The sequence below is a fragment of the Aedes aegypti genome, chromosome 1, assembly GCF_002204515.2.
Source record: "Aedes aegypti strain LVP_AGWG chromosome 1, AaegL5.0 Primary Assembly, whole genome shotgun sequence".
Lineage (NCBI taxonomy): Eukaryota > Metazoa > Arthropoda > Insecta > Diptera > Culicidae > Aedes > Aedes aegypti.
In genome coordinates this window covers 127,824,597-127,834,944 of record NC_035107.1, presented here as the reverse complement: position 1 = coordinate 127,834,944, position 10,348 = coordinate 127,824,597, and the positions used below count along the sequence as shown (strand labels likewise).

Genomic DNA, 10,348 nt, shown 5'->3' with positions numbered 1-10,348 from the left:
TGGACAGCTGAACACCGGCTCAAACATATGATTCATAACACCTAAGCTTGGAGAGGCGTCTACCACACTTAGTGGTAAGCTTCACATACACGTTCAGTGAAATGGGCAAGAGCGGCTGATTCGCAGAGCTCTAGAACTGTGATGCTATGGAACCAGCTGGTAGACGATTCGTTTGTACCGTTTTCCTGTTTGTCTGCTTTGCCTTCCATGGTCTATAATAATGGACTGTGTTTCGGTTCTGTATGCGGGGGTAGAGTAGAGACAGTTTTTGCTCATACTGTGCCAAGATTGATTCGATTCAGTTTTGTTTGTGAACTCGGGCGGTAAACACGCGAAATAGAGAATCTAGAAGCGTCGCCATTCGAACCAGACGATTATTTTGCTGATTTGCACGGTTAGTTATTGTGTATCGTGTTGTCGTTACAACTGTTAAGAGGATAAACCAGTTTCGGAGTAGGAAGTGAGAAGCTCGGAAGTGACTGGCAGATTATTGATTTGATAAACGCGTGCACAGTTTTCAAAATAGAAAAAGGTTCTGCAAAGAGAGTTGTTAAAGAGGGAAAGGTCCAGGTAGCGATCGAGTAGTATAATACGGTAGGTGTAAAAATTTTTTGTTTAAGGGTAGGGTGTCTGTACCACAGATATAGGCAGGTATGAATGAATAAAATATCGTCAGAAAATAACAGCAGCCCTTTTTTCATATCTGAATACGTCTTTCGAATACTTGTCTATTATTTTTTTACGTAAAAATATATTTAGAATGATTGAATTGAATCTTTGAAAAAAAAGCTCTAAATTATTGAAACATGTTCTAGATTTAAATAATTATGTTTCGAATATTATGGAAAGTACCCTTGGTATGCCACTGAGAAGTGTATTAGGACCCATTTTATTTATTACTAGTGGGCCCGGCAAACTTCGTCTTGCCATCAAGTAGGCTGTTGATCGTCCCATACAAAATGACAGTTCCGTTCACGCTCGTTTGTCCGACTTTCCCGGCGAATATCCTGGGATTTTTATACACACAAACACGTCGGAGAATTGACGAACAAAACTGAGAAAGAATCATTCAAATCCGTTGACCTGTTCGCAAGCTGTTCACGTTATTCGGAGCTCTTGAAGCGAAACTCGCTTTTGCAGTAGGGTAAAGCTCAAGCTGAAATTTTATTTCAATTCATTATATCACCGGTTTGCATGGATATATTGTTACTTACAATTTAGTCTCCTATTTAATTCGATCGTGAACAAATTATAGTTTTTAAGTTCAATTTAGCGTTTAAGTTCAGATTAGCCTGTAAGTTCAATTGTTTTAGAGTATTTAAGGTATAGTAAATTAATTTTATCTTACAAATCCTTTTCAACCTTCCGATGATTTTGAGCGATCTGGATAACTGTTTTATTTTTCCCTGATAGTGATCAGAACGTGAAACGTCTGCCACTCACAATTTTCTGTCAAACTCCACAATGTTCATTCTCGTACGAGGGGCTTGCGCGCAACATCCTCCCCCTCATGTCGCCTGAACTTCCGATCCGGCGCCATCCTTCGGTTCCACGTCTAATAGCGCAAGCTTAGCAACAGCTCGACTTAGTATACCACCAGTAGTCATCACATCAGCCTTCCGTATTGTTCCGTCTTTACCTGGATATACACGCGCCACCCGACCCCTCAACCATCTATTTCTGACCTTCTCATCAGCAATAACCACCAAATCACCCTCTTTGATTTTTCGAACACCTTTGAACCATTTTGTTCTTCTTGCAATCGTTGGAAGGTACTCTGTGATCCAACGTCGCCACATCCGATCCAACGTGCGTTGAATCATATCCCAACTGCTTCGCAGAGCTTGTTTTTCGTCCACTGGCAGTTTTACTGGCTGTTGAACTCCACTTGAACTAAGCAGCAGGAAATGGTTCGGAGTAATTGCTTCATCGTCGGACGTCGCCAGGGATACAAACGTCAATGGCCGCGAGTTGATCATTCTTTCAGCTTCCAAAAACATCGTTGCTAATGATTCGTCGTCTAGCTTGCGGTCGATTGGTATGACTTCAAGTGCCGTTTTGATGGGCCTCACCATTCTCTCCCAGCATCCTCCCATGTGTGGTTTTTTTTTTTTTTTTTTTTTTTCTTCTAAGCAATGGGGGGATAATCTGCTCAACAGACGCCGTGTGGGGTTAGGGACCATTTACTACATGCAAGCAGTAAACAGGACTACACCCCGACCCACTAAACCATTTCCATTGCCGCCAAACCCTTCGTCTCTCCGGGACCACCAAGAAGGCATTGCTTAGAAGAGGGGCTATTGCACATCGCATCCTCCAGGTTAGCTGCGTAGCCATGCAGCAACGAACATCGATGACACGCTTAGGGGGGTCCACCAAGGTAGCATGCTGACGCTTTGCCAGCTTCCCAAGTGGTCCTCACCTCCCGTTGTCCGCTGAAAGCGGGCAGGGTCGACCACTACGCCCGCGCCCAGCTGCACCGCAGGTGTCAAGAACTGATACTGCGGGCTTCGCAATTTGACCTACTGAAGGCTCAGGCCCTATCAGCTAGCACCAGCTGGGATTGCTGACGAAGGGGCCTCCACCTGCCCCGAACAACCAGAGGCTCGTATCCACCCAGTAGGCCGGCGCCACGACAGCAGCGCTACCAGGATGTTCTCCCCGCGGCCACTTAATCGCTGTAAGGGTCGATTTCGACCGTAGGGCACCGGTATGACCTACGTGGCCGACTGCGAACCCTTGGACCACCTGTTGTTTAGCGTCTGCACTAGCCACTCCTCGAGTCCACTCGCCACCTCCTTTGCAGTTCCGAGACGATGTGGGTGATAGCCGATGAAACGGCATTCCAGCCAAACTCGTCTTCACACATCCTCTGGACCAAATTGTCCGGAGTCGTGTCCCGACCGCATGTGGCCAACATGCGGTCACGCATTGTGCGGAAACGCGGGCACACGAACAAAACGTGTTCCGCCGTTTCCTCTAAACCTGCACAAACTGGACATTCGGGAGAACCCGCATGACCGAAACGGTGTAGATACTGTCTAAAGCAACCATGGCCCGAAAGGAACTGTGTCAGGTGGAATGTTAGTTCCCCATGGCGCCTATTGACCCAGATATCTAACCTCGGAATCAACCTGTGAGTCCACACTCCCTTGGTGGAACTGTCCCACGCACGCTGCCATTTGACCATGGAGGCCAGTCTGGCAGTCCTGCGTATGCCTCTTGTGCCGCGCATTTCGAAGCACTCTATGTTTTCCATGATAAGGATACCAATAGGCACCATACCGGTGATGACGCAGAGTGCATCGTGTGACACGGTACGGTACGCGCTCGCAACCCTCAGGCACATTAGCCTATAAGTACTCTCTAGCTTGCTACGGTAGCTCTTGGTACTTAAGGCCGTGCCCCAAGCCGGGCCACCATACCTCAGTATGGACGAGGCGACACTGGCCAGAAGCTTTCGCTTGCTGGCGTACACCGCAGAGCTATTGGACATCATCCGGGACAGTGCCACAATAGCTGTGGAGGCTCTCTTGCAGGCATAATCGACGTGGCTACCGAAGGTAAGCTTATCGTCGATCATCACCCCCAAGTGTTTGACGGAGCGCTTCGAAGTGATCGTGCAGTCGCCTACACTGATCACCGCTTGCTGCACCGACTTTCGGTTGTTGACAACAACCGCCTCAGTTTTGTGGTGAGCCAATTCCAGTTTCCTGGAGCTCATCCACTCCTCCACAATTGCGATCGAGTGGGCTGCAGTCAATTCCACTTCTTCGATCGATTCACCGTAGACCTCCAGCGTAATATCGTCGGCAAAGCCAACGATGACCACACCCGCCGGGAATTTTAATCTCAACACCTCGTCGTACATGACATTCCATAACACCGGGCCCAGGATGGAACCTTGCGGGACTCCTGAGGTTATGTGAAAGCACTTCCGACCCACCTCTGTGTCATAGACTAATACCCGATTCTGGAAGTAACTTCCGAGAATCTTGTACAGGTACTCGGGTATCCCCAGACGCAGGAGCGCATCGGCAATAGCCGCCCAACTGGCACTATTAAATGCGTTCCTTACATCCAGAGTCACTACTGCGCAGTAGCGAATCCCCCTTCTCTTACGCTGGAGTGCTATCTCAGCGGTTTTCTTAACCGTCAGAATAGCGTTTACGGTGGACTTCCCTTTCCGGAAGCCGAACTGGTTGCTTGAGAGACCATTTACACTCTCAGTGTACCTCAACAGTCTGTTGAGGATGATCTTCTCGAGCACCTTCCCCGCCGTGTCAATCAAGCATATTGGTCTATACGCCGACGGGTCACCAGGTGGTTTCCCCGCCTTTGGCAATAGTACCAGGCTCTGCCTCTTCCACGCATCTGGAAATACTCCCTCGTCCAGGCATATCTGCATAGCAGATCTGAACATACCGGGAGCCTCCAAGATTGCGACTTTGAGGGCCAGGTTTGGAACTCCGTCCGGACCTGGTGCCTTCCCCATGCTTAGGGATTTTGCAATCCCTACAAGTTCCTCATCGGTTACTCTATCCTCATCGCCAGCCCCAATCCCCGGCTGTCCTACAAAAGGAGGCCATGGGCTAGGGTTGTGGCGCGGAAAGAGCCCCTCGATGATCCTCTCCAGCATCTGTGGAGATTGCTCCGTAGGAGCAATTGCACCTCTTGTCTTCGCCATAACGATCCTGTAGGCATCACCCCACGGGTTCGCGTTGGCACTCTGACAGAGTCCCTCGAAGCAGGCCTTTTTGCTTGCCCTTATCTCGGACTTCAGCGCGACTTTGGCAGCGGTGAACACCGCCCGTCGTTCTTCACGCTCCTGCTCGGTACGTGCTCGCTGCATCCGCCTCCTGGCCCGTAGGCAGGCACGGCGCAGGTTCGCAATTGCTTGAGTCCACCAGTACGTCGGTGGTCTCCCATTTCTAGGGTGGACTTTCCTAGGCATGGTCGCATCGCACGCACGCGAAAGCACCGCTACCAGTTCGTCCCCGCTTAGGCCGAGTAGGTTACGCTCACGACGGAGCGCCTCCCTAAGTACTTCGTCATTGAAGTACGATGTCTTCCACCTACGAGGGCTTGGCCGTGACCTAGCCGCTTCCTCTACGCGCTGCCTGCTGTTGTTGTAGTCGATACTGTAGCGAACCGCCAGGTGGTCGCTGTGAGTGTAGGCATGGTCTACCCTCCAGTTCGAACTACTCGTTAGGCCAGGACTACAAAAAGTAACGTCGATAATCGACTCCGCTCCGTTTCGGCTGAAGGTACTTTTGGTACCAACATTAGCCAGATCGACATCTAGCACGGCCAGTGCCTCTAGCAGGATTTGACCTCGCTGGTTCGTGATGCGGCTTCCCCATTCCACGGCCCAGGCATTGAAGTCACCCGCTATTACTACTGGCCTTCGCCCTGTCAACACGGTCGTCATGCAGTCCAGCATCTGCGTGAACCGCTCGGTCGACCAACTCGGAGGCGCATAGCAGCTACAAAAGAGGACCCCGTTTACCTTGGCGATCACGAAGCCCTCGTAGGTAGTAGACACCAACTCCTGGACGGGGTATTTACCCGTCGTCCATATCGCCGCCATTTTTCCGGATCCATCCACGACCCAGTTGCCGTTGCCGGCGGGTACTCGGTATGGGTCCGATATGATGGCGATGTCCGTCCCCCACTCAGCAACTGCCTGGTACAGCAGTTGCTGAGCTGCGTCACAGTGGTTCAGGTTCAGCTGCGTTACCTGCACTGTGACTTTTCGTTAATGGCTCGTTTGAAGGTCGGGCACCTTGAGCCTCCCGTTGGATGATTGTTGTTCACGGACTTGCCGGAACAAATCAAGCACTTGGGAGGGTTCTTGCAGCCTAGTGCCTTATGACCTTCCTCACCACAACGCCTACACAACTTGGTCCTATCAGGGCCTTTACAGCCCCAGGACTTGTGTCCTGGTTCCCTACACCTAAAGCAGATCACCGGTTGCTCATGTATGTTCAGTGAGCATACTGACCAACCAACCTTGATTTTGCCTACTTTAGCGGACTTATTTGCGTCCGCCACAGGTAGGTGTACTAAGGCCACCTGAGTACCTGCCGGACCTTTCCGTAGCTGAACGGCAGCGGTGGGCACCTGAATCTCGCACTGTTGCCGCAGTGCTGTGACGAGCTCTTCTGCGTTGGTGATCTCGTCAAGGTTCATCACCTTCAGAGTCACTGACTGCGTCAGAGCCCTCACTTCGACACCCTCGCCAAGGACCTCTTCCGCCAAACTTTTGTAGGCGGCGCCCTTGCGCTCCTTGTCGCGCTTAAGCTCGAGAATCATTTCACCTGTACGAGTGCGTCTGACACTGCGTACGTCGGCTCCAAGATCTGCGAGCTTCGCGTCACTGCGCATCGCCTTCAGGACTTCCGAGTACTTGGACTCTTCCGTCTTGATGATGATCGCATCACCCTTTTCGCGCTTGGCACCTACCCTCCTACTTTTCTTAGGCCTGGTATCCCTGCGCTCCTGAACTTCCTGCATCTCCTTCTTCTTCTTTCTCACTACGGTTGTCCAGGGGGCGTCCCCCCCCCTGATCCGCCCTAACCTGTGGTGATTGAGGACCTCTCAAAGGTCGCAACCCCCTGTTCCCATCACTCCGTGAGGGGCCAGCCTTTTCGGGCCCACCCTTCTCGGCTTTCCGGGACGCCTGGCTGGGGTCCGATTTTCCGGCACTTCTGCCGGTTTTCGGGGTTAATATCCGCCTGGCCTTGCGAGCGCCGCCGGGTAGCTCCTCCCTTGACGGCTGCCTCGCGCGCTTCTGCGATTGCTTGTTGTAAGCATTCGCTTCCGCACTTTTGGGGCTACCCGCGAAGACGAAGGGCTCCGTCTGGGTAGACTTCGGCACCTTCAATTTCACGGGTTCTGCCGCAGCCACAGTCGCCATGGGTTCAGCATGGTTCTGCTTGGCCGCGAACATCGACTTACGAAGTCTGAACAGGGCCTGCTTGAGGTCCTTGCTGATGTTAGACTTCGAGGACGCAAAGTCAATTATGGAGTCGAGCTGCTGTGCAGCCACTTCCATCGCAGAGAGCCCATCTCTACTTTTATTGATGGCCCTCATCAACCACGCTCCATCCATAATCTCACCCGATGCGTTAGCCGGGGATGAAATATGGTTTCCAGCACTGGCACTACGTGCACTGCTGCCTCCTCCTGCTTCCGCTCTCCTCAACGGAGACCTAGCTAACCCACTTCTTGCGAAGGGGTTCGCTTCCCTACTACTGCTACTACCTGCACTACTACTATTATTTTGATTTTGGTTTAAGTTTGTATTCATGATTGGATCCCACGAGTAGCACGGGAAAAGAGGTCCACCACGCCAGAGCCCTGCATTAACGCGGTAAGGGACAAAATACTGTGAGGGGTGCCCAGGTGCCCCACAGGCTCCGTTAACGGCCGAACATCTTTTTCACCCCTTCGACCATTCATTCCTCAGCACGGTTTTTCGCATCACACCTTGAATTGGGGTTACCCCGTTTGGTGGACTCTTACCACCGGAACAGGTCGTCCGTAGTTCTATTCTATACGCCGACACACCCATGTGTGGTGCTGAGGGCGGATTGAACCTCCACTTTGTGTAAGTGTCCGTTATAAAATTGCCGAGCTCTGAATTGATCTCTGCGAGTTCCTTTGCAAGCTCCCTACTAACACCGATGAAATTAGTTCCGTTATCGGAATATATTTCTTGAGGCGCTCCACGTCTTGCGATGAATCTCCGAATCGCTTTTTTGCAAGAATCGGCCGATAAACTACAGGCAACCTCAATGTGTATTGCCCTGATAGTCAGGCAAGTGAAAACTACTCCCCAGCGTTTGGCTACACTGCGGCCAACCTTGACTAAATATGGGCCGAAGTAATCTATACCAACGAATGTGAATGCTCGTACAAATGGTGTTAAACGAACTTTAGGTAGTGGTCCCATTTTCGGCGGCACCGGGATACTCTTGTGAACTCGGCACCACATGCACCGCGACTTCGTCTTTCGTAGGCTTGCTCGAAGTTTCGATACAAAAAACTTTTGCCGAATCTCGTTCAGTATAGTCTCATCATTGGCGTGCCGGTACTTATCGTGATACCAGTTTATAACAAGTTCCGTCAGGCGGTGTTCCCTCGGAAGTATAACTGGATACTTCGCATCAAATGTCAAACAATCTGCAGCATCCAGACGACCATCAACTCGGAGAACATCTTGATCATCAATCATTGGTGGGAGATTTGCTATCTTGCTCGAGCTCTCAATTGACAATTTCGTTCCCTTTTCCTTGTTCTGCTTCAATGCTGCGACTTCATCAGGATAGGCTTCTAACTGTGCAAGTTTCCATAACGTTACCTCAGCCTTCTGCAGCTCTTCTTGTCCTAGATTGCTCCCAGTTTCACGTGGAACACCAGTAACAACACGACGTAAGTTGTCCATGTATCTATGAACATAGGCTACAGTTCTCTTCAATCGTTCAAACTTGGAAAATCGCGCAAAATCAATCATTGGTTCTGCGAGGACATGTGCACATACAAATGATGGTCGAAGTTCTTCGGTAGTTTCCGCACATTGCTCATCCCGCCAGTCATTTCCAGGTTCATACAGAAAAGTGGGTCCACGATACCATCGGCTATCAGGGTAAACCAAAGTTCCTTTACCCCATTTCGTTGCCTCGTCGGCGACGTTAGCTCTCGTTCCTATCCACCTCCATTCATCTATTGAAGTCAAACTGAGTATCTCGTTGATTCTAAATGCCACGAATTGACGATAACGCCGAGAGTCAGATTTTATCCAGGCCATCACCGTTGTGGAATCGCTCCAGAGAATTGTACGACTGATTTTTAGGGAGTGGTTTTCTTCGATCGTTTTTCTTAAACGAGCTCCGATCAAGGCTGCCATCAACTCAAGACGCGGGATTGATAAAGCTTGAAGAGGTGCTACTTTAGTTTTGGAAGAGACTAGCGAACATCTAATTTCTCCTTTGTCTACAATCCGAAAGTATGCGACTGCAGCGTAGGCTTCTATACTCGCATCAACAAAAATGTGCAACTGCAACGAATTGTAGCTGATCGGGTCATAGCCCGGAAAATAACAACGACTGATTCTCACTATAGAGATCACTGCCATCAAGTTCAGCCACTGCTTCCACTTTTGAAATATTCGGGATGGTATTTTATCATCCCAACCGATGCTCTCTCTCCAGGGTCATATAGACTCATAACAACGCTTAATACTTCTCGTTTAGTTGGAATTTCTTCACCATTCATAAGACGTTGGACATCATCTCGTAAACAGAAGTTGAAGGCGAAAACATCTTCGTCGGGCAGCCATATCATTCCTAGGATTCGCTCAAGGTTTATCTCTTTACCAGCAGTGAATTGTTTAGTTGCCACTGTATTAACTTCACCTATCCCTTCAAGAACTTCCCGTCTGTTTGATCTCCAGTTTCGAATGAAGAAATCTGCTTTTCCATGAACAGTCGTTACGTCATTAGCGAGTTGAACTGCCTCGCCAATCGTGTCGACACTATCAAGATAGTCGTCGATATAGTGTTTGTTTTTTATGGCTTCCGAAGCTCTTGGGTAGTTTTCTTCATACTCCGATGCGTTGAGATTTTTTACAAATTGTGATTGTACTGGGGATCAAGTCGCGCCAAATATCGCTACGTTGGTAACCATTACTTTGATGGGCTGCTCAGGAGAATCTCTCCATAAGAAAAGAAGAGCGCTACGATCTTCAGGCCAAATAAGGATCTGTAGAAACATTTCCATAATGTCGGCCGATATTGCTACCTCACGCTCTCGGAATTGAAACATCACTGCTAACAAAGGAGTTAGGAGGTCTGGACCTGTCAGGAGTTCGTCGTTTAAAGAAGTGCCGTTAACCTGGGCTGCTGCATCCCAAACCAGGCGGACTTTTCCAGGCTTTTTTGGATTTGTAACGACACCAAGAGGCAGATACCACGTGCGTCGTGGGTCGAGGCTTTCAATCTCGTCTTTACTAGCTTCATGCACATATCCCTTAAGCTTATAGTCTATAATTTGATTACAAACAACTTCGTATAGCGTTGAATTCCTCTGAAGTCGCTTCTCCAAGCATTTTAGACGTCTCTCAGCCATAGGTTTGCTGTCCGGAAGTTCCACATAATTATTTTTCCACAGTAGTCCTGTTTCGAATTTGCCACAGTTGGTACGCACTGTAGACTCCACCAATATTTCTCGGGCGCGTTCTTCTTCCGCGCTTTCTAAGGCCGGGGCTGCTGCGATGCCCAAATTTTCTAATGCGAAAAAATCTTGAACGTAGTCATGGAGTTCGGTGAGCGAAGATCGCTTGCAA

The 10,348-nt window shown here is 49.6% G+C and overlaps 1 protein-coding gene across 1 annotated transcript in view; it reads left to right on the top strand.

Moving 5' to 3' along the window:
• Positions 1-291: 291 nt before the first annotated feature.
• The window catches only part of LOC5568678 (neutral ceramidase), an 81,969-nt gene continuing 71,912 nt past the window's right edge, over positions 292-10,348 (top strand). Inside the window, exon 1 of the mRNA XM_021847362.1 lies at positions 292-594. The gene's annotated coding sequence lies outside the window, so the exon portion shown is untranslated. The remainder of the gene's footprint in view (positions 595-10,348) is intronic.